The 25,253-nt window shown below is 45.4% G+C and overlaps 1 protein-coding gene and 1 long non-coding RNA gene across 3 annotated transcripts in view; one reads left to right on the forward strand and one right to left on the reverse strand.

Moving 5' to 3' along the window:
• The window catches only part of LOC128328119 (melanopsin-like), a 474,329-nt gene that overhangs the window by 73,035 nt on the left and 376,041 nt on the right, over window positions 1-25,253 (forward strand). The gene's annotated exons all lie outside the window — the stretch shown is intronic.
• Window positions 856-22,036, reverse strand: LOC128328120 (uncharacterized). Of its 2 annotated transcripts, none has more exons than XR_008309033.1 (6): window positions 21,987-22,036; window positions 5,354-5,423; window positions 4,606-4,728; window positions 3,439-3,558; window positions 1,643-1,738; window positions 856-1,149 (listed from the first exon to the last, which is right to left on the reverse strand). It is a non-coding gene; the product is annotated as an uncharacterized LOC128328120 (long non-coding RNA). The 2 variants fall into 2 exon arrangements; XR_008309034.1 differs by having other exon boundaries at window positions 5,354-5,526; window positions 21,987-22,017.

Consider the following 25,253-nt stretch of genomic DNA (forward strand, 5'->3'; position numbering starts at 1 on the left):
TGGCAGTTTTCCGCATCTGATGAATTTAATAAGTTTTTGTTATTCCCCTTGCTGCTTTTAGCTAAATGTTCCTCAAACTCTCTTTTCACCTTCCTTATTGTCACCTTGCATTTCTATTGCCAGCGTTTGTGTTCCTTTTTGTTCTCTTCATTTGGACAGGCCTTGCAATTTTGGAAGGAAGTCTTCTTCCCTTTTATGGTTCCTTGATGGTACCTGTTAGCTGTGCTGGCATCCTCCTGGAATTAGTGGTACCTTTCCTCCTTTTGGGTATTCAATCTAACTGGGCTTCTAGTATTGTGGTTTTGAGTAAACTACATGCATTTTGGAGTGAAGTGACTCTCCTGATTTCCCCTTTCAGCTTTCTTATCAGCATACAGCTAATTTTGGAGAAGTTTCCTCTTCTAAAATTCAAAGTGTCTGTGTCAGATTTCCTTGGTGATTCCCTCCCTGCATGGATGCTGAAATTGATCTCACTATGGTCACTCTTCCCTAAGGGTGGATGACACTGACATCAAGCACCAGGTCCTGGGTGCCACTCAGGATTAATTCCAAGGTCACCTTCTCTCTGGTTGGTTCCAAGACCAACTGCTCTAGGGCACAGTCATTCAGTATATCTAGAAATTTGACCTCTTTGTCATTACCGGATTGTGAATTTACAGTCTATATGCCATACTCATGCCCATGGTAAGCAACATTTCATTGCTTTGTTTAGTCTTCCCCTTTGAGGACTGAGTAGGGCTGGGCAGTGGGACTTGGCTGGGACTGGAAACTGCAGCGGCCCCCACTAAGCCTCAAATTCTCACTAATTTCATCTATAAAATTACTCTCTTACTCCACAAATGGTTCAAATGCAGGTGCTAAACACAGATTTTTATTTGTGACACACATTTACTTTGATCATGATTCAGTGAGTACTTAACCCATATGCCCCATATTTTTTATCCAGAACCCCCTACCTTACCTCCTTTTCTACCTTCCCTCAATCACTCCTTTCCCCTCCACCAAGTGCCAAGAATGAGACCCAGGAGTGCTGAGAATTGGAAGTAACTTTGGAAGTAGGAATGTAACTAAAGAAAGAGACCATGTAGTTGGGAATCTTGTGTCGCTGGCAACACCAATTCTTTGCAGTCTGCAAATTGGTAACGCCACCTAGAGAAGAAAAAGGGGGTTATTTACATGATGATTTTATCAGGGCTTTTGCTTTAGAGAGGTTATGATGTGAATGGGAACATCTTTTGACCAGGCACACGTAAACAATATTCTGGGAGAATAGCAGCTGAAAAGACAGAACCGGGGGTGGGAGTTGTCAGGAAACAGCAGGTAGTGGAAGGGTTAAGCTCCTCCCCACTCCTGGTGCTTTCCCATTTAAAACTACAGGCCATCCCGCTTCTGCAGGCTACTGCTGTTCAGCGATGACCTGCACTTACATCCATATGGATCTGCTGCTGTGATGCACATTTTCCAAGTTGTGACGTTAACATTCCGGTACCTGGTTCCATTCTGATTAGCAGCTAGTATGCATGACACAGTACGTTGACCCATATTCTCATGTATGCATGCCTGCACATGGCTATACACACAATACATGTGCCAGCATTTGCAACAAATTCTTCTTTCCTAGTCAATATGTAAATCCACTTACCTGATGGAATGAAGCCAGGAATTTACAAGCTTTGATTGCCATCAGCGGACTGGAACCTTCCTTTAGTGCCAATGAATGCAAATTGACTTGTTTTGTCTGCAAAAGTGACTCCAATAGTCAGTCAGCATATGGTTCCATCACATTCTTTCACATCTAGTACTTTCTTGCCCTGCTTTTCTCTAGTCTGAAGATTCTGACCCTGGAATACTAGTACCCCAAAGGATACTTGAAAGACTTCTACGGGAGTACTCAGAGGTGCTCAGAGGCCTCCTGTCTTCCTTTGCTGAAGCCATACTATTTGTTCTCCCTAGACGGATTGCTGGTTTGAAGCAGTAGCGGTCGGTTTGGGCGCTGCCGGGGTGGTGGCCAGAGGCACCTTTAAGTGTAAATTAATAAGTGCTTTTCTCTGCTACCGGTGCACCTGAGTGCTGCTTTGAGCAACAGGGCACCATCCAGCAGCCCCTATGGTGAGGAATTGCCTCCACCACTCAACTGGGTTAGGGCAGTATAGAAATGTGCTAAGTAAATAAATAAATAAATAAACAGACCACCACCGGGGGATTGGCTCTGCAGAAGCCAGGTGAGTGGTGGAGTTGATCCCCCACTGCAGGGGGTGCTGGGTGGGGCCCTGCTGTTTGAAGCAGCATTCAGGTGAGGTGGTAGCGGAGGTTTGAAGCCAACATCTCCACAGTGATGTGTTGTCGGAATAAGGGAGAGAAGGAAGGTGAAAACCTAATCATAACACTTATACTGCCCTTCCAGTAAAGAAGGCACCAAAAATCAATGTGTCTAAATTTGAGCCCCACTCCCCCCCATACCCTGTACCCTGTCTTCGCACCTAGGGTGACTGGGATGTTTCCAATTTGAGTTGAAGAGGGCTGGATGCTTGAGGTGGGGCTTGAAGGACAGCAGCGTATTCCCTATGAAGTGCATAGTGATCACTTGGCAAAACTAAGCATGGGTCAGGGGAATGGACATCTACCCCTAATGATTCTGTTCCATATGATTTAGTTGGCATTGTTTGCTTGCTTGTTTACTCTGTGTGTGTGTGTGTGTGTGTGTGTGCGCGGGCGCACACACACACACACACACACACACACGCACGTGCGTGCACTTAGGTAATTTTGGAGCCTGAACCTAAAGCTATTACGGATTAACATAGTAGCAAATGTAGCATTTGCCACGGGCCCCACATTTTTGAGGGCCCCGCACACCCAGCTTCCAATAAATATCCCTTTTCTGCTAAATGTGACTTGTAAGAGAAGGCCCAGCACAGCATCTGTCCAGTGGCTGTTGCTGGTGCCTACCACATTTTCCATTTTAGAGTGTGAGCCCTTTGGAAACAGAGAATCAGCTATCCACTCTTTATTTTTTATGTAAACCACTTTGATAATTTTGATCGAAAAACAGTAAATAAACGTTCACTGTTGTAGTAAGTGTGAGTTTGTGGCTTGGTCTCCCATACTCCAAAATATAGCAAATGAAAAAATTGAATTACTTTACTATGCAAGTAAATAATTTATGTTTTAATATTTATGTGCATTTTTTTAAATTAAAGGCCCCTTTATAACATATGCTACAGGCCCCGCACTAGCTTAATCTGGCCCTGACCTAAAGCCCACCTCCCCTGCAAATTAAGCATCATCATTCTTCACCAGGTGACCACACCACCCAGGGCTGACAAAAGAGGATTTGTGGGCGCCCAGGGGCTATGTGGGCCCTGGACTTTAGCCAGGACTTTTTGTTATGCTCAGAGATAAAGGCATCGGAGATTCTAGAAAATGGGAGATACGTACTTTTTAGATTGCACAGATCCTCATGACAGCAGTCAGTTCCAAAAAAAGGCAGTCCTACAATCCGTGTTCTTTTACAATCCTTAGATTCAACACATGCCTTGTTAAAGACCGCTTTTGGACCTGTAAAAAGAAAAGAAATAAAACATCTAAGCATAACGGGGGTAATCAATAGAATTATCTCCCAACCTGAAAAATTGTGGCCTTTCCCAATATGTATATTTGTTACTTCAGGGTCATTAAAAATAATTATTGGAAGTACTGAGTGTTAGATGAAGTTATTGCTTTTAAAAATAAAATCCATGCTTAGCATTACATTATCTTAAAGTATGTTTTGAAATTTTGGTTTGAATTTAGATGTTGCACTTATTTTTAATTATCCGGGTCTTTTCCCCCAGTTCAGCATACGCTCTCTGTTGAAAGTCTGGGTTTCACAATATTGGGGTTGCACTTCTTGAACATGGTCTCCTTCTGTCCCTTGTACACACAGACTACCTGCTTCCTGCTAACTGAGAAAAGAGTCACCTTTTAAAGTGGTAATTCTCCTATATTAAGCAGAGGGAGAGCAACTGGCCATATCCAGCCCCAACACAGCAGCCCTGCAGTGACTGCAGCTGGTGTCTACCTTATGTTTCTTTTTAGACTGTGAGCCCTTTGGAGATAGGGATCCATCTTATTAATTTATTATTGGTTCGTAAACTGCTTTGGGAACTTGTGTCAAAACACAGTATATAAATATTTGTTTGTTGTTCCTTGCACGTACAGCTTCGACCTCTCTCCCCTTGCACTGCTGCCGGTGGAACCTTTCTGGGTCTAGCTAGTCCACACTGACAGAGCTATGACTCTGACAACTCTATGAATGGGGAAGAGAATCAATGAAGAAAGAGTCCCATTTGAATTTTATTCAGGGGTGTAGGATGACTAGGACTGTCATCCTAGTGCAAATATATACAGGTTTATGACTTGATTTTTCAACCCATAATTCCTCAACACTTGCTGATTTTGGTGGAGTTTTGAAAGGTTTCCATTGACAGGGATTATATTTCTTGACTGGAGGAGATCAAAGTTCTGTGGTGAAGCCCCATTTTAGCCAGGATGTCATCCCTTGATAATACAGTGTCCAGGAAAAGAGCATGTGCATTACATGAAGGGAAGTGAAAATCCTCTTACCGCCAGGCAGTAATTGAGTTTTGCAAGTATCTTCATCAGGTTCACACTCCTTGATGTGTGTTTTGCAAAAAAGCTTCCCTGGCTTCGCTGGCTTCTTACACACTTCACATCTTAAAGATGCCACTGCAGATAGGAGAAAGGATCGCAACAGCTCAGGGCTACACGTATAAGGTCTCTCCCTAGTCATTAAATTGGAGTGGAGGGAATTAAGCCCTGCAATCAGTGATCCTTGGGGGTTTAAAATAAACTGCCTGCATCTGAAATGTGTATGTTATAAATCAGTGAATAAATAAGAGCTGGTCTTTTGGTAGCCAGGATGAATTGTCTCCTTTGCTAAGCAGGGTCTGCTCTGGTTTGCATTTGAATGGGAGACTACATGTGTGAGCACTGTCAGATATTCCTCTATGGGAATGGGGCCACTCTGGGAAGAACAGAAGGTTCCAAGTTCCTTCCTTGGCTTCCCCAAGATAGGGCTCAGAGAGACTCATGCCTACATTCTTTGAAAAATCACAGTGCAGACAATACTGAGCTACCCATCCGCAACTCATAAAAGTGTGAACAGCTCAGTCTCGTCCACACACAGATTCTGTGTGTGTGTCCATCACTTGAGGGATCTGCCATCTGGAAGCAGCCTGCCTCTTTTTGCCCCCGTTCACTTCCAGCCCTCTCCCTCCTACCCCACTGCTTCTTCCCTTCCCGCATAAGGGGGAAGAGAAATACGAGCCCAGGATGACTGACTGCCACTCACCTGCAGAGAGCAGGGCCAGGAGGAGGCCTGTGATCAGGAGAGTCTTCATCGCGCTGGACAGATCAGGAGGCTGGAGGGATTCAGAGCAGAGCTGTACCCACCAAGGCAACTGAGGCATCCAGGGTTTGGCTTGGAAGAATTTATAGGCTAAGGGCAGGAGCCCCAGGCAGTCCCTGGAAGAACCAGTTCCATTGGTGTGAGCAGTGATGGAAATGGAGCCCACATGATTTCTGAGAAGTCCCATCATGTGAGATGGGAATTCTGTGCTGAAATCAGGACATGTCTTTCTGGAACTCCATGCAGTTATGCCAGGTCCAGCTGCCAGGTGGTCCTATTTCACCACCGTAGATGCAGGAAAACACTCACCCAGACCACCAAAGAGGGATCACTTTGTACATCACACGCTCACCTTTTCATAGCAATGCAGTAGCTTTGTAAGCTGTCTGCAGCCCTGAACCAAGTTGTTTATGTTCCATTGCATATGAATTTAAATGCTTCCCTTCAGCATAATTAGCACATATCCATGTCCCAAATGTCTAGCAATTTTATTTCAGTACTGTTTGTTTATCCAGTGGCCCGGCCCCTGTTTGGATGGTTGGAGCAAAATGATTCTGCTCTCTATAAAATTGTAAACCAAATACACTGAGAGCAGGTTTTTATTTGTAGTGCCCCCTTATTTTGATCATGATTCAGGAAGAAATTAATCCATACACGTAGGGGGCTTTGCCGCCACTCCCTGGGCTTTACCAGCATGCGCTCCTGGAACTGCTGACAGGGAGATCCTTTCCCTGCCCTCTCAAGGAGGTGAGGAGAGGAGCTCCCTTTCACGGATTCCAGGAACCCGCTGACTGGAGAAGGGAATCTCTGCCAGGGCTGAAGGGCTCTGCTTTCAGCACCCCCCCCTTCATCTGATGTCAGATTCAGGGGCGGAGCCAGTACCTGGGAGATTTGGGCCCTCTTCCATCCCTCCCCTGCCAGAGTTTCATTCGAACATGGGTGCACTGGGCTCCCCCACCCCCAGCACAGACAGCATTTCAGTGAAACACTGACTGGAGAGGAGAGGTGCATTCCTTGCACCCCCAGCCTGTGAGAGATTCATTCATCAAGTGGGGATGGGGTGGGGCAAGCAGACTCTCTTGCTCTAGGGTCCCCACACCTCTTCCATGCACCGTTAGGGTCCCCCAATTTTATTTATGTTTATTTGCTCAGCCTGTATTGGGGGAAAAGATCCTCTGGAACCTTGCCCTCTTGTTTGATTCAACTCCTTCCATTCATCCTTCCATCAATTTTGACAGACAATGAGGCATCTTGCCGAACCAAAGAAGATTAGACCAGGTCCCCGCAATTGACTTGTTGCTTGACTGAATGAAGTTGAATGCAACAAGGGTGCAGTGCTCAAATAAGTTTTTATTTTGTGATCACAAAAGGCAGAGTACAAGTCAAATGAGGTCTGACTGGTACTGCGCACTGAAGGAGCACAGTTGGCCAGTTTATATAGAATAGAAGCAAGCAAGCATATCAGTAATGGAATTAATACATGTCATTGGTTATTAAACATACACATTCCCAAGGTGCCACTTAGAGCCTTGGAAAATGAGCTACTACTTGGCCTTTCTAGACGCTCACTCCTCATCGGTATCTGGTGCCTGGGATGTTTCTTTTTGCTGAGTGAGGGATTTGGCTAATGGACTAGTTACATATTTATGTTATCTATCTCCTGACAGGTTTTGGCATTTGTTATTTCTTGGTTGATGGGCCTTCTATCTCACATTCTTGAGAGGGGCCCCACATTCCTAATTTGAACACTTTTCCTGACTTGAACAATTTTCTTTGTTACAGGCCTAGTGGCTCTTAGTGCTGCTTAGTAGTCTCAACCAAAATTTGAATTAAATTCCTATACACTTATTTGTAGGCCTGGGTTCAACAATTCCATAAGACCTGCATCCCATTTTCCTCCACCAACAGCTAAGGTTTAGATTCGGAAATGTGGTGGTAGACTCTCTCTGCTCTAACTGCTAGGCCCTCCATTTTATCCCTTCCTCCGATTAATGTTGGAATGATATATAGCTGGGTACGGTAGCGTGGTGCTTGAGTGACCCTGAGAGTTGCCAAGCCATTTCTTGCTTCCCTTGTTGCATTTCATGTTGTGGAGATACAGAAATCTCAGTGTTGCCCAGCTTTGAAATGCACTTTCCAAATGCATAAGCTCACCAGGGGTTGGGAGGTCGACATGAGTGTGTGAGTTAATAGCTACTCTGTTAAACAAGGAGATTGCAAGTCTAAGCCTCCCTCCTTTGCTAGTTCTTCATGTTAGAGCTAACGCCTCCTGTTTTGCCCTAACAGAAGGGAAAGTGTGCTGGTTTTAAAAACAAAAACTATCTAAAAAGGCCTATAAGTGGCTTGTTTCATGGCAGAAAATTACAAAAACTTCTGGAACAAATATGTTTTTATTATTTATTTTCATTCATTCATGCACTTATGTTCAAGTTGTTTTGCGACCCAGAAGGTCTGAGTGAGAACTGTGAAGCATGTGTTGTGCTTTTATTTTATTTTATTTTATTTTTATTTTGTGTGAAGGGCTCTCCAATAATTTGCAGGGACCTCAGGGTGCATCTGGCCAACATGTGAATGCAGCACCTCCATTCCAGAGGAGATGTGTGTTAAAGGGCTTTAAAAGCCTCCTGTGAAAAACCTCCCGGAATCAAACTTGACTGAATTTGTTCAGAATTCTGAAAAAACAAACATAGGCTCACCCTGCATGGTTGAAAGTCTCCTTTGCTAATCTGCAGCGAGGGGGCCATTTTAATAATTAGCGTTGCTACACTGTGGTCTAGGCATTAAAAGTAGCACAAATACATAGTACTCAATGTATATCACTATATACTGTGAAGTGTGTGTGTGTGTGTGTGTATTCAGTGAAATGTATTTCCAGGCAGCATACTTATTTTGAAATATCAGATGTAAATCCTTAGGGGCCTGGGGTGTGTGGCGGCCCTGGACTTTGAGGGGCTGGGGGCCCATTTAAAATTATCATCTTGGCCCATTCCAACCTTGCTATGCCCCTGGTGGTCACTACACATGGGTTTCTGCACAACACTTGCACAGAAGAAACTTCCATGTAGAAAATGTGTCTCTTGTAAATTGACCCTGAATTTTCCATCCATGACTGGGATATCTGAGAGTCAGAGTCAATAATAAAAGAATAGCACACTTCTTGTGTTGTGACAGGAAGGGGCAAATTACAAATTATTATGATTTCTTAGTCTGGCAGGGGCTGTTTTTGGCCCTGGTAGAATTTGGCTGTCTGCTCCTGTTGCAAATTTCTCTGTCTAGTGATGCAAACTAATGTATCCTCCTCCCTCCTGGTGTCAAAGTAATCACTAGTGTGGTGAATGCACATATACCCCTTCATGAGGCAACAGTCATCATGACAAAGGCTGGTAGGAATCATTCTCTGGTTTATAGGCCCCCCACACACACCACCACCACCACCTTCTTTCCCCCCTATTTTGCTAGTGGCTATTTGGGCAGGTGATCCTCTAGGACAAAGTCATGTTTTTTTAAAAAAGAATGAGATGAGACAGAGAAAATGACACTTGGAATCCTCGCATAACTCCTGACTGTTGTTCTAAGTCTTTTATAGAGATGGCTCCTGTTTTCAGGTTTTGATCAGCAACCATGTCTAGATGGTACAGTGTTCCTTTTAACAGAGATTTCCAGATATGGTTGACTACAAGTCCCATTATTCCTGTTTGGACAGGGGTGCAATTTCAGTGCTTGCCCTAGGCACTATTTTCCCTAGTTACGCCTCTGACTGGGAACCTTCTGCTCTTCCCAGAGCAGCTCCATCGCCTGAGGGGAATATCTTCCAGTGCTCACATGTGTTCTCCCATTCAAATGCAACCAGGGCAGACCCTGCTTAGCTAGGGGTACAAGTCATGCTTGCTACCAGAAGACCAGTTCTCCTCTCTATTACGTGATGCAGTGTTGGCAGAACTTTTCTTGGCCCGGGGACATGGCGATGACTCTGCTCTGCCTGTTTGACTCACTCCTTCATATTATCTCATTAGGGGAGGCCTGTGGTATTGTAGTTATTGAGGCGAGGTGCTAAATCCTGCATCCCACAACCCTAGTGGGAGCCAACTCCCTTTCAGATCCCGCCCTTGCAAGCTTGAAATCTGTGCAGGGAGCATCTAACCTTTACTTCCCCCAACGGTGGCAACATCATGTGGTATAGGGTGGGGATACGGCTGGGCACAGAGTGGCAAGGTATGCCAGGAGACAATGCACTAGGCCTTTAGCTTGAACGTAGTCACAAAGATACTCTTCTTTCTGAATCTCTTGCTTCCAGGGTAGTTACTTCACCCTCAGCTGCCAGAGCCCAGTCTTGCCTCACATCAGCCTCTCCTCCCAAAGGTAATACGGTATCCTCAGATAGATCCTCACTGCATCTCCTCCTCTCCTTTTGCTCTTCCACCTTTCCCCTTCCAGGCTGTTGCTATTTCATTGTCTATGGCAAGCCACTGATGGCCACTGTGGAGAACATCCAGCCACCCTTCTGGTGCCCCAGTAATCTGCTCTATGAAGTCACCACCTCCCTTTGCCTTATTAAAGAGCCATCCCTCCTCTAGGATGTAAGCTAACACTACATGTGTGATGTGGTGAGAACATGTTTTATGCCAGTTGGTTACATGGCCCAGAACCAGAGCTCACAAATCTCAAATTGAATCATCGAAGCCACTGTTAATTTGAGTTTTTCAAGGACAGCTGGTATACCCATTAAACACAATTAGTAGACAAGCTCTCCCGAGAAAACCAGTGTAATTGGAGGAGTGTTTTTCTGGGTAAAGCTGGTCTTCCAACTGGGATTTATGGGTAGAGCAGTTCTCCCAGAAAACCGGTTGGTAGACTTGCTCTCCCCACATCACATGCATTTTTTAAAAAAATAAAATAAAAATTGCCTGATTGGCCTGGGGGTTATGTAGTGGGTAGCACCCCTCATGCCCCACCACCCAACACAGAGTCGCTTTTCAAGTGTTTTTTAAATGTTTGTCAGAGTCATTTCACGTCATTGACCTACTAACCCCAATAACTTTCCATGTGGGGAGAACAATTCTACCAGTTGGTTTTCTCAGCGGACTGGTCTACCCATTCAACCCAATGGGTAGACGAACTCTCAGTTTTTCTGTGGGGAGCTGGTCAACCAATTGGGTTTGATGGGTAGACCAATCCTCCGAGAACATCAATTGGTAGACCAGCTAAAGATAAAGAGGAGAGAGGAGACCCTAACTATCTATCGCTACTCCCAATGCCCCAAGTGGTCATTAGGGTTACTGGTGCAAAAGGTTGATGTCATCGGGAACTGGATCTCCAACAAAATTACATTGACAAAAATGTTTAAAACCTGGAACCTTCTGCTCTTCCCGGAGTGGCTCCATCCCCTGAGGGAAATATCTTTGAGTGCTCACATGTGTTCTCCCATTCAAATGCAACCAGGGCACACCCTGCATAGCTAGGGGGACAACTCATGCTTGCTAGCACAAGAACAACTCTCCTCTCTATTACGTGATGCAGTGTTGGCAGCACTCGGCTTGGCCCAGGGACATGGCCAGATGCCACCGATGATTCTGTTCTGCCTGTTTGACTCATCCCTTCATACTATCCCATTAGGGGAAGCCTGTGGTATTGTAGTGGTTGAGGTGAGGTACTAAGTGCTGTCTCCGACAACCCTAGTGGGGGCCAACTCCCTTTCAGAATCGGCCCTTGCAAGCTTGGAAATCTGTGCTGGGAGCATCTGGCCTTGCCTCCCCCCATGGTGGCAACTCCAGTTTGTTTGGGCCGGGGAGACAGCTGGGCACAGAGTGGCAAGAAACGGCAAGAGAAAATCCACTGTACTATGCCTTTAGCTTGAACGTAGTCAAAGATACTTTTCTTTCTGAATCTCTTCCTTCTGGGATGGTTACTTCACCCTTGCTCCCAGAGCTTCGCCTTGCCTCACATCAACCTCTACTCCCAAAGGTAATACACTTTCCTCAGATAGATCCCCACCGCATCTCCTCCTCTCCCTTTGCTCTTCAGCCTTTCCCCTTCCAGGCTGTTGCTATTTCATTGTCTATGTCAAGCCACTGATGGCAGATGTGGAGAACATCCAAGGGACATCAATCGGACTAAGCGCCAAAGTGCAGTGAGAAACCCCAATCCTGTATGGAGTGCTCCATGACATAAATCTGGGCGATATGTGAATGCACACCTGCCCTTTCATGGGGAAGCAAAGTAAAATCGCCATTTCATGGTCTGGGGATGCCCCAGGTGTTCTCAGATGCCTGTTGAGTAGAGCTGCAGACTGCTTTCTCTCTTCAGACTGCTTATGGCCCCCCAAGAAGTTAGAAGGGAAAGCTGCCAGCAGCCTCCTCTTCTCTTTTTGTGTTTCCTGCAAGCTTTTCACAGGGTATGGAAGAGACTTCTTGCAAAGCTGCCAGAGGCAGGGGTGAATCCACCATTGTGCAGATGGGTGTGAAGAACCCACCCGCCAGTCCCTGTGGTGCTGACACGTCCTCGTTGGTCGGACGCTTCAGCAAGCACTGAGCTCCAAGCCTGACTGGAATGCATCTCTCTGCCCTTCGAGGCAGGGAAAGGCACTCCCGGTGTGCCTTGCGAATGGGGCATATGGCCCAATTTCCGCATAAGACAGTGCTCTCTTGGCTGACATCAGATGCAGGGTGCCTATGCTAAGGTGCCTCTGGGCTGCCACCACCAGTGGCTTTCTATGTACCTGTGCAGGGGTCAGATCTCTCCCGAAGAGCTTCTCTGATGGTAGATGTGGAGAGCATCTGGCCACCCTGCTGTCGTAAATCTGTTAGCTCGGCTAACCCAACAGGATTTGCAACACCCTTCTGCTCTCCCCGGTGAGATAACAGAAAAGCGGCAGTAGAACTGCACGCGTGAAAAATAAAAGGCTCACAAGAAAACAGTAAATAAATTAAGTCCCCCTAAACTGAACTAAGTAACTCCCTCTCACAATAACTGAGTAATAAGTGGAAAAGAGAACACAGATCAAGGAATAAAATTAGTGAAGGACGACAGAAGCAAGGAATTAACAGAACAAGAAGGAAACATAAACAAGGCAAACTGGAACTCGGACAAAGTTTAGGAATTCAATTAGCACACTATCTGCAGCCAGCGAGACGTTGCAAATAGCCTGGAACGATTGAGAGAGTACCAAATATATAGGGGTCAAGAGAACCAGCAGCCAATCAGGCTCCCCTTAGTCAACACTTCGGCTTCCTCTCTAGTGATCTCCTGTGCCTGCGTGACTTCCACTGAGCCTGCCTCTTGAGCTGTCTTCTCAAGATAGGTGAAATCTCAGGCTCCTCCCTATCAGAATTCATGTCTGGCAGCTGTTGTGAAACTTCAGCTATAGAGTCTGGGCTCCCTGCCAAGTCCTGTTGTTGTGCCTCTGAGCCCTCACCAGCAGGCGACTCTTCCCATTCCTGCCCTGACTCCTCTGAGTCTGAAGTCTCAGGCATGACACCTGCTCGTGCCCCAAGTCTCAGGCATGACACCTACTCATGCCCCGCTCCATGGCCAGACTGTGGGCAAAGTGTCTCCAGGTCTGCTGGATGGGTCTGGAGAACCCACATACATCAGAATGATATATGCAGTTGGAGCATGGCAAAGGATACTGGGGGGCCTACCCTAGCATGACCTGGGAAGTTGTCACGAGGGGAGAGCCCAGCAGAGCTCCACACAGACCAATTGCTAAACTGCCTGAAGCAGCTTGCACCCCAGTAGGCTCTCACTCTCATGAGAGGGCCAGTCTATTGGGGTGATGCCTGTGCCTGGTACGTCATGATCCCCAACTGTGGACTTTGTTCTCACGAGATGAGCCAGCTACTTAACCACCAAGCAATCCAAAAGGGCCCACTCTAGTGGGCCCCCTGATTGTACTTGTTGAAAAATAGAAGGGGGAAAAAATCTCTCCCCCAATCCCTCCTCTGCAGTGTTCACACCCCTGAGGACATCGCCACACCCCATGCTCCACAGTCTGGCCATGCTCACGAGCATAGCGTGGGCCAACCAGACAGCACATTCACTCTGATCTCAAAGTTCCTGGGTCCAGCCCTTCTGTGCGCCAGATGCAGATGAGCAGGTACGGGGAATTCGTGAGAGAGCCCACTTTCCCTTGCTCCCCCAGTCCCAGGTCAGCTGGGTCAACTGTAGGAGCCCTTTGGGATATCGCAGCTGTCCACAGGTGCCGATGGCCAGACAGGGGGCTGTCTTTACCCCTGCCACTGTCCCTGGGACCATGAAAGCAGTCTCTGGGACACCCCTGCCCACCGCTTCCAAACATACCCCTGCCCACTGCTTTTCAGCTTCTTGCACCCATGGACTGCCACTCTCAGTGGGCGTAGTCTGTGTGGCCATTTCGTCGCCACACTCATTATCATACCTTGATTAGGAGTAACAAAGGCCTTGCTCATGAGTAACCAGGGGTTGTAAACCACCACCAGCCCATTGGGGAAGTACCTGGGCCCCATTCCCCCAACCTTTCTTGTTAAAAAATAAAATATTTCCCTCAAAAACCTCCCAAAACTCAAGTACCCAGAGGACATCTAGATGATTTCCCCTATTCCTTTTGTTGAAAAGTGGTATTTAAATATTGGTAGTGGTTGTTAATGTGACTCGAAGCAGTTCTGTATCTTTTTTTCCTTTGTCCCATAGCTTAGTTGGGAAATATAGAACAGTTGGAAATGGAAATGCAAACTCCATTGCCTTTTGAGAGATTCCTTTCTCTGGTAGCAGGCAGATACTGCTAAAGTATATACTGCTCTCAGTTGGCCAAATTAGGCATGGTCCAGTGGCATGGATGGACATCACTGATGGAGACCAATAGCTGGAGACCAACTAGGTTGGGTCAGGTCCTTAATTTTTCTCTGTTTGCATTGACCAGTTTGGACCAATTTTGATATAGTTGTAGGGCTGCATGAAGATTTGAGGTGCAAGTGGGATAACTAGTGAACTGCCTAACCAATTGGGACAAGATTTAGCACACTTGTAGGGACACTCACCAGTGTAGTTTGTGCTGATGTCATCCTCCCCAGTTCAAGATGGTGGTTGCCTGAGGTGCAAGTGGGCTAACTTGTGAAGATGGTAATTATCAATTAGGATTATAGTGAAAGGAAAGTAGGCAGATGAGTTCTTACCAGAACCTTTGTGCCCCTCCACTGCTCTCTGAGGCTGGCAACAGGCTTTATTGTTGAGCCTGCTCTGTATGTTTTACTTGGCCTATCAAGCTGTCCTTCCAGAACCTCAAGCTCACTGAGAGGTGTGAGTAAAATTGTTCTCTGTTGCAACAATTTACTGGAAAATGCATTTTACACCTTAATAACATAAGAACAGCCATGCAGGATCCGGCCCAAGGCCCATCTAGTCCAGCATCCTGTTTCACACAGTGGCCCACCAGTTGTCTACAGGATGGATTTGAGGGCATGCGCTCTCTCCTGCTATTATTCCCCTGCAACTGGTTCTCAGAGCCATCCTGTCTTTGAGGCTGGAGGTGACCTATAGACCTCTCCTCCATGAAGTTATCCAAACCCCTCTTAAAGCCATCCAGATTGTTGGCTGTCACCACATCTAGTGGCAGAGAATTCCACAAGTTGATTATGTGTTGTTTGGAAAAGTACATCTTTTGCTGGTCCTAAATTTCCTGGCAATCAATTTCATGGGATGACTGCTGGTTCTAGTCTTATGTGAGAGCAAGAAGAATTTCTGTCCACTTTCTCCACACCATGCATGACTTTATAGACCTCTTTCATGTCTCCCCGCATTCACCTTTTTTCTAAACTAAATAGCCTCTGGTGTTATTGTTGGAGATGAATTTCCAGTGCATCGACCTTTTGCACCAACTGTCCTAATGACCACTAGGGGCATTGGGAATAGAGACAGTGAGTCAGGGTCTCCCTGTCTGTCCCTACTCTATGACCCCTGAACTGACTGCTGCACTTCCTGTGCTGAGTCACAATCCTTCCTTTCCTCCTAGAGAGCAGATGGAAACATCTCTCTCTCCTTACTCTCTCTCCTTACATACTATACTATTTAGTCCTTTAGATTAGAGATAGGTCTTTCCTATCTAAGTGTATTTAACCAATAAATATTTAGTGTTTAGTGATACAAGGATCTCCATGTGTTTTCTCTAAACAGCTGCAATATTCAAACCATCCTCTGCTACCTACTCTGTAACTGGAGTGTGTGCTCATTCCTTAGTGCTCTTCTGTTTTACCTATTGTGGGTAAAAATCAACAACCTCTAACAGGGTTATGGGCCCAGCAGGAGCAACAGGCTTCTAGGCACAAGCAGAGTTTATTTCATTTTTCATTTTGAAAGTACAGCTGAGTTAGTTAGGAACTGCAGCATGGATCCTGTGACTACAGCCTACTCAGGAATGGCTCCTTCTTTTCCCAAACTGGATGGCAATAACTACAAAACCTGGGCTCTCAAGATGAAAGTGATCTTCATGACAAAAGGAATCTTTGAAGTGCTCACTGAGGGATGGCCTGCCCAAGTTGAAGCTGCTCAAGCCTCGTGGGACAAGAAAAACCAACACGCGTATGGCCTTTTAATTTTGAGTATAAGCGATGATTTATTGATATATGTGGGGGATACTGATTTAGCCTCAGAAGTGTGGGATAGACTGAAAAAGCAATGTGGCCAAGTCTCTGCAAACGCAGCTCTTCTCCTGTATAAAAGGCTATGTGAAAGCAAACTGCAGGAAGGGGGAGACTTTGAATCCCACATAGCAAATATCTTAGAAATTAACAGGCTTTTGAAGAGTAACCAATGCGAATTGAATGAAATTATTCTAATTGGGGCAATCCTACAATCCCTGCCTAATAGTTTTGAACCCCTAATTGTCGCTCTTGAACTGTCTCACTGTGAACTGAAGGTTGATTCAGTCGTGTCCAGTCTGAGAAATTTTAATATATAGTTGCAGAAGGAGAAACTTGAAAGCGATGGCACTCTGGCACATTTCAGCAGGCAAAGTAATTCCAGCATTAGCAAGCGAAGTAGCCTCAGTGACTCATCAGCATATAATTCAAAGAGTGGAAACTCAGAGGGCACAGACCTGGTCACCATGGCAATGAAGTAAACACAGGGATGAGTCATGGCGACAAACAAAGAGGGGAGGAGGAGAAGCACGGACAAGGTGGCTTATCTGGAATGGAGAGCAATGCCAAAAGCTACATTACCTTAAAAGAGCCAACAAAGGGTCACACTTTCATCCTGGACTCAGGTGCATCCCAGAATATAATCTGTGATCGCAATCTATTTATCGAACTCGATAAAAGTCACAGATCTGTTGTGATCTTAGCAGATTCAAGGAAGCTAAGTGTGGCTGGCAAGGGGACAGCAAAGATACGTTGTGGCTCTGCTGCTGAAGCTTATGAGGTTAAGATAACTGATGCACTTTTCATGCCAGAGATACAAGTCAACTTGATTTCAATTGGGCATGGACTCAAGAAGGGTGTAAAGCAATTTTTGAAAATGAAGCATGCTACATCTCTAAAGGTGATGAGTTAATCATGACTGCCCACATGCGGGATGATGGACTTTTTGAAGTAGACTGTGCTACTGCACAAGCAAACATGGCAAGTAGTTGCCAACACAAAAATTGTGATTTCTCATGGCACAGAAAATTGGGCCACCGAAGCCTAAACTTTGAAACTGACTCCCAAATGAGGGAACTAACCGAGAAATCAGTGCCAGATTCAGAAGGGGCTGGACAACCAGAACCCAAACTGAGGCACTCACAGAGGCATAACAAAGGGGTTCCACCTAACAGACTCTCACTCATGGCTTAAGGAGGAGAGATACAAGAACCCACTACATGGCAAGATATAGAATGGTTGCCAGCTGATGAAGCTGAGAAGTGGAGAAAAGCAGCAACGGAAGAAATTGATTCCTTGCACGAAAATGAGACTTGGAGACTTGTGGAACTACCCACTGGAAGAAAGACTGTGGGATGCAAATGGGTCTTCAAAGTCAAGCAGGATGCAAAAGGGGATGTACAGCGCTACAAAGCCAGACTAGTAGCCAAAGGATACTCCCAAATATATGGTCAGGACTATGATGAGATTTTTGCAACAGTCGTGAAACACACATCAATTAGAACATTGCTCAGCGTGGCAGCAGCCAAAGGGATGCAAGTTGAACACTTGGATATAAAGACTGCCTTCCTACATGGGGAAATCGAGGAAGACATCTACATGCAACAACCATCAGGCTTTGAGGAACCTGGAAAGAAGGGGCTAGTGTGCAAACTGCAAAAGAGCATCTATGGCTTAAAGCAGGCAGCCAGAGCATGGAATGAGAAACTGAATCAATTACTACTTAAGGAGGGGTTCACGCAAGGAAAAGCTGACCCCTGCCTATATTCTAGACTCAGAGACAATAGATGGACTTACATTCTGACTTACGTTGATGATTTGATTCTTGCACACGAGGAAAGGAAAGGCATTCATGAAATTGTTCAACACCTGAACAAGGAAATAGAGGTGAAGGAACTCGGAAGCATCTCATATTACCTTGGCATCCAAATAGAAAGAGAAGAGAATGGAACGTTCCTTCTCAACCAAAAGCAGAAGATAAAAGATCTTCTAGAATGCCTGGGACTGACAGATGCCAATGAAGTCAGCACGCCAATGGATGCTGATTTCTGGAAGCAAGATGAGGACAGCCAGCCTCTACCAGCCAACAATCAATACAGAAAAGCAATGGGGAAACTTTTGTACATAGCCACAGTGACAAAGCCAGACATTGCCTCAGCAGTAGGAATCCTGAGCAGAAAAGTGAGTGTCCCAACAAACAAGGACTGGATAGCGGTCAAAAGACTGCGAAGGTACCTGAAAGGCACTGCACATTATGTATTGGAGATTCCAGCAAACAGCAATCCCAAACTCGTGGGATATGTGGATGCAGACTGGGGCGAGGACAGAACAGACCGCAAGTCCACAAGTGGACACCTGTTCCTGTATGGAGGTGGAGACATAACTTGGAGTAGCTGCAAGCAGTCACTCGTTGGGCAATCATCCACAGAAGCGGAGTACATTTCAGCAAGTGAAGCGTGCAGGGAAGCAGTATGGATACACCAACTACTATTGGACTTTGACATCGAGGAACCAAAGCCCACAGTGATGTTTGAGGACAACCAAAGTCGTATCCAGATTTTCCAAATAGAGAAGATGAAATCTGGAACTAAGCATATTCCCATAAAGTACCACTGTGTTCAGGACTTACAAGAAAATGGGGTGGTCCAGCTGAGGTACTGACCCACAGAAGAGATGCTGGCAGATGGATTAACTAAGCCATTATCCAAAGACAGATTCCAGATGCTTCGTGAGAAGATGGGAGTCATGACCAGGTGCGACAGGCGATGAGAAGGGATGTTGGAGATGAACTTCCAGTGCATCGACCTTTTGCACCAACTGTCCTAATAACCACTAGGGGCATTGGGAGTAGAGACAGTGAGTCAGGGTCTCCCTATCTGTCCCTACTCTATGACCCTGAACTGACTCTGCTGCACTTCCTGTGCTGAGTCACAATCCTTCCTTTCCTCCTAGAGAGCAGATGGAAAAATCTCTCTCTCCTTACCTAACCACTATGTAGTCCTTTAGATTAGAGATAGGTCTTTCCTATCTAAGTGTATTTAACCAATAAATATTTAGTGTTTAATGATACAAGGATCTCCATGTGTTTTTCTCTAAACTTCTGCAATATCCAAACCATCCTCTGCTACCTACTCTGTAACTGGAGTGTGTGCTCATTCCTTAGTGCTCTGCTGTTTTACCTATTGTGGGTAAAAATCAACAACCTCTAACAGAACGGCCCCATCCCTTAAGGGGAATATCTTACAGTGCTCACACATGTCAGCATAGTTGTCAGCTTCAGCAGATCATTGACTTTGTTACGGCCATCTGATGAATTTTAAGCGTTTGACACAGATCAGGTTAAGCACTTCCTTCACTGGACTACAATGACTCTCAGTGTAGAAGTGAAAACATGGCCTGGTCCACACGTACAAACTAACTGTATTTAGCCCTAACTGGAGTTAAAAATCCTAACTGCAAATCATGCTGCAGACATGTAACTAACTGTGGTTAGCAGAGGAAGCCAGCAGTCCCTCCCTGCCACTTGGCCTCCCAGCCCAATCCCAGCCCACTCCACGGCCAGACTGTGAGCAAAGTGTCACCAAGTCAGCCGCTCGGCCGCCTTTGCACACAATCTCCAGCGGGTGTGCCAAGGGCATTTCTGGAGCACTCCAGCCACCTTGGACAAGGGAAGCACACATCAAAGCCCTTTAAATGCCCTGCCCGGCCCTGCCAGTGCCGCTTCTGCCAGCCATGGTGATGTATCTATGGTGGGTCAGGCAGAGCACATGCCCCGGGTGCCATGTGAAGGGGGGCGCTATTTTTAAAAATTAAAAATGGCCACTGAAAACAAAATGGCCACTGTGCATGCGCAGATGGCCTCTGTGAGGTTCCAGGCCATGCCAGGCCTCACAGAAGCCATTTGAGCATGCATGGCAGCCATTTTGTTTTCAGTGGCCATTTTATATATATAGCCACCACACATGCTCAAATGTTCCCTGCAAAGCTCTAGAGGCCAGCAAGGTAAGGGGGATCCTTTGCAGACCCACCCCACAGCCTTTAGGAAGCCCCTGAAGGGGCTACAGGTACTTTTAAAATTTAATATAATATGTCACTGTACACATATTCAGTTTGGCACTATGTATAGAGAATCAGGGCTTGTGAATAATGAGCTGAAACTTATGAGTTAGGATTGTATTCATTCGCTCTTACTTTGCTTCTTGTGATAAGTGAGTGAAATGTGAGGTCTTAACAATATGGCTATTTAATGGTGAGTTTGTCTTTGAGTCAGTGTGAAGTCCTTAGTATTAAGGTCCACTGGGAGTTTCTTGCTCTCTTTTTCTCATTTTAACTGTCTTTCTGAAATACTAGAATATATTCCAAGCAGTGACACAGTTTACTCTGCATATCCTTTCATTATTTTCAGAGTATCTGGAAAAAGTCGAATTCTCAATTTATTTTTAAAACTTATGTAATAGTGATGCTACGATGCATAGTAGAGAATTAGACATTAGTTTTCCAAGTACACCTCCACATAGTATTTGGGTATTTCATGAGCTCCAGCATACTGAAATGTGTAGTTTTCCAGCATGTTTTGGTCTGGCTACGTCCACTGCTAAATAGTTTTTGAAATATTAAGAGATTAACAAGCTTGACTTGTATTTTTGAGCTATTATGGTAAAGTTAGCTGAAAGATGGGTGTCAGATGTTTGGACAGGGGGTGCAATTTCAGTGCTTGCCCTAGGTGCTATTTCCCCCTAGATACACCTCTGCATGGCACCACTGCCCCCAAGTAGCCACACACCACCAAAGCACCATACAAACGCCTATCCCCAGAGCGGATTGGGGGCCCGGGAGGGGGGGATGGAATCTCTTTCTCTGTGGGATGGGAGGGGAGACATACACCAGACCAAGATTTGCAATTGAAGCACGGTGAAGGATGCTGGGGGGCCTTCCCCACCCTGACCTGGGAAGATGTCATGAGGGGAGAGCCAGGCAGAGCTCCACCCAGACTCATCGCTAAACCACCTCAAGCAGCTTGCAGCCTGGTGGGCTCTCTCTCATGAGAGGGCCAGTCTATTGAAGATATGGCTGTGCCCACTACAGCATGATCCCCAACTGTGGACTGCGTGCTCACGTGATGGGCCAGCCACTTAACCACCAAGGAATCCAAAGGGGGCCTCACTGTAGGGGGGGCCCTGATTATACTGGTTGAAAAATAGAAGGGGAAAAAACCCTCTCCCCCAATCCCTTCTTTGTAGTGTTCACACCCCGGAGTAGATCACCACACTCCATGCTCATCAGCCTGTTCATGCGCACGTTCACAATACAAAAGGGAGAACACATAAAATCAAGAAATCTTAATCAGAAAACCGTGTTAATAGAACACACAAATGCAGTGGAAAAATAGGTACACATAATAAATAGTGTAATCAATCCATATATTACTGTCATCTAATAAGGGCTAGTAAGAACAGCCATGTTATTTACATATATCATGAAGTGACAAATAGTCATAGGATATCACACAGTGTAGTTACAGACATGAGGCAGAAGAAATACATAATGTGCACAAAGGAGGAGCCAAGCTCCTATGTGGACCCAGAGAGTATAGTTTCTGATATTTCTTTGATGGTTTCCTTAATATCTTTGATAGTAAACCTCATGGGTCACTGAAGAAACGAAGAGTTATAGGTGCACTCATTCCAGATCCAGAAAGTAGAGCAGCTGACTAAGATGGATAGATTCCAAGTTCAAAACCTTGAGCAGCTGACTGAGGTGGATGTATTCAGATTTCCAGAATTGAAAACTGTCTAGGTACCAGGTTTTTTCACCATAACTTCCTCACGAAGGACTATGACAATAAAAACACAACACTGTCTGCTACAATATGGATAAACACCATGCTGCAATATCTTTAGAATGCACAATAACATGGTGCCTAATTAACAGTAAATTCCATATTCCCATGGTATAAAGCTAACTCTTACCTGAAGATAATGCTTCAAAATGTTCCTCAAGGTTGAAACCTTATTTTTACCAAGTGCTACTGCATAACCTTCTTATATACAGCTGCCCATAAGGGTTTAACCAGCTTAATATACACCAGGTGGGAGTATAACATACTAAATGGAGGAGCTATAAAGCTCTCAGCACTGAATCCATGCAAGCAAATGTTTAAAGAGAAATGGTTAAATGTTGTTTTCTCAAACGTGTCATGGGCTGTTAAGCCATAATTCTACTCAGGGGACATCATATGTGACCACAACCATGATCAAATTCAGATAAACCAAAAGCCAAAATGGCAAAGATTTTTGAAAATCAAGAGCATCACATATACCACCATCCATTTCCAAAGTACAGTCATAACATTGAATACAGAATACAATAGCTGACATAGATACCTACAAAGTATCTTATAAAAAGCAAGACAAATCCAATTGAGTGTTTAAACCAAACATTCCCATAGATTTAAACTTATATATGAATTCTGCTTCTTTTTGTAATAGGATTTTCCCTGCACCATCCCTTTTAGATGGTTCAGATCTGTATTTAAACAGAATGCAGACTTTAAGATCTTCTGGGGAATGGCCCTTATTCATGAAGTGAGAAGTCAAGGGAGCTTCCAGAACGCAGTTTTTCAATCTAGATAAATACCCCAATATTCTGGTACGCAAAGGTCTGGTACTCATGCCAACATAAATGGCAGGGCAAGGACAAAGAATGAGATATACAATATTCCTAGTACTACAATTACCAAAACATCCCAATGTGATGATTCTGTCTATGGTAGGAATAAACACCTGCTTGTCACAAATCATAAGGTTACATATCCTAAAATGACCCCAGGGATAAGATCCATGAGGATCATCTCTGCAAAATGTTCTCCTGTCTACATCAGCTCTTATTAGAATATTACTTAAGTTTTTAGCATTACGAAAAGCTATGCGGGGGGTGGTGAATCACAACCTGGGATATCTGCAACCAAGTGCCTGTGACGGCGTATGATGTTCTTAATCTGGTATCCCAGAGTAGAAAACTCCAAGGACCAGATAAGACGTCGTCTTTCAGAGTGGGTAAATAGTTTGGATCTGTTCTTAAATCTAGCTTTCTGAATAGCTTTATGTAATATTCTACGTGGATATCCTCTGCATTCAAATTGAGTCATCATGATATTAGCTTCCTTTTCAAATTCCATAGGATTTGTAGCAATACGTTTGATCCTAAGCAATTGGCTATATGGGATGCTGTCCTTCATTTGTCTGAGATGCCAGGAGGAATAGTGAATGTAACGTATCCTGTCAGTTGGTTTTTTATATACACCCAGAGAAAGAACCCCTACAGAGTTAACTAGAACTTTTGTATCCAAAAAGGTATTTCTTGTCGATGCAAGAAATGCGCACGAGCACAGTATGGGACAACAAGACAGCACATTCACTCTGATCTCAAAGTTCCTGGGTCCAGCCTGTCTGTGCACTAGATGCAGATGAGCGGACACAGGGAATCATGGGAGAGGCCACTTTCCCCTACTCCCCCAGTCCTGGGGCAGCTGGGTCAACTGCAGGCGCCATTTGTGATGCCGCACCTGTCCACAGGAGCAGACGGCCAGGCAGGGGGCTGGTTGTTCCCCAGCCGCCGTTCCCGGGACCAGGAAAGAAGTCTGTGGGACCCCTGCCCACCGCTTCCAAACACACCCCTGCACACCACTTTTCAACCTCTTGCACTAATGGAATGTCACTCTCAGTGGGCGTAGTCTATGTGGCCATTTCGTCGCCACACTCATCTTCATATCTTGATGAGGAGTAACTAAGGCCTTGCTCATGAGTAACCAGGGGTTGTAAACCACCACCACCCCACCGGGGAAGTGCCTGGGCCCCACTTCCCCAACCTTTCTTTTTAAAAAATAAAATGCATCCCCGCCAAACCTCCCAACACACAGGTTCACAGAGGGCATCTAGATGCCCCCTTTCCCCTATTCCTTTGTTGAAAAGTGGTATATAAATATTGGTTGTTGATGTTAAAGTGACTTGAAGCAGTTCTGCAACTCCCTGCCCCCCCCCCCGCCGCCTTTTGTCCCTTGGCTTCATTGGGAAATATGCAAGGGTTGGAAATGGAAATGCAAACTCCATTGCCTTTTGAGAGATGCCTTTCTCTGGTAGGAAACTTGGGTGAGACCAGTTCATAATATGGTGCCTCTTCTCGGCTCAACAGAACATGCCCTCCAGTCTCACAAGTCTTAGGAACCAGTTGCAGGCTAGGGCTGTGGTCACCATAACCAAATCCAGAACATGAATGGGGGTTGGGCAATCTAGGTGTCCCATTGACACTTCATCTGGGGCTTGAAAGACAACAGGGAAGTACTGCGGAAGTACACAGTGCTCAGTCAGAAAAACTAGGTATGGCCCAACGGCATAGGCAGACACCACTAAGGACTCTAAAAATCAAGTCATTAATCCAGCAAACCATTTCAATGCTGGGTTTTACACTCCAGGGCCTTGTGTCCATTGCTGGAAATGGGAGCTTGAAACAGAGGCAGAAGCTTTATCTGGGGCTTGAAAGACAGCAGGCAGATACTGCTAAAGTACATACTGTTCTCAGTTGGCAAAACTATTCATGGTCCAGTGGCATGGATGGACACTACTGATGGAGACCAATAGCCAGAGACCAAGTAGGGTGGGTCTGGTCCTCAATTTTTCTCAGACCCCCTGTTTTCTCAGCCCACTTTCTCTAAGGAAAGTAAGTTTATGAGATCACCCAGAAGGGTGTTTGTGTCCGTATACATTTTGCAATGCGTTGACCGATTTTGACCAAAATTGATACAGTTGTAGGGCTGCATGAACATTTGAGGTGCAAGTGGGATGGATAACTAGTGAACTGCATAACCGATTGAGTCCAGATTTTGCAGATTTGTAGGGTCGCACAACAGTGTAGTTTGTGCTGATGTCATCCTCCCCAGTTCAAGATGAGGGGATTATAGTGAAAGGAAAGTAGGCAGATGAGTTCTTAACAGATCTTTTGTGCTCCCCACTGCACTCTGAGGCTGGTAACAGGCTGTATTGTTGACCCTGCTCTGTATTTTTTACTTGGCCTATCAAGCTGTCCTTCCAGAACCTCAAGCTCACTGAGGAGAATTGGAAAAATTATTTTCTCAGCCTCTGTTGCAACAATTTACTGGAAAATGCAGATTACACCTTAAGATCCAGCCCAAGGCTCATCTAGTACAGCATCCTGTTTCACACTATGGCCCACCAGATGCC

This window comes from Hemicordylus capensis, chromosome 5 (assembly GCF_027244095.1).
Source record: "Hemicordylus capensis ecotype Gifberg chromosome 5, rHemCap1.1.pri, whole genome shotgun sequence".
Classification (NCBI taxonomy): Eukaryota; Metazoa; Chordata; class Lepidosauria; order Squamata; family Cordylidae; genus Hemicordylus; species Hemicordylus capensis.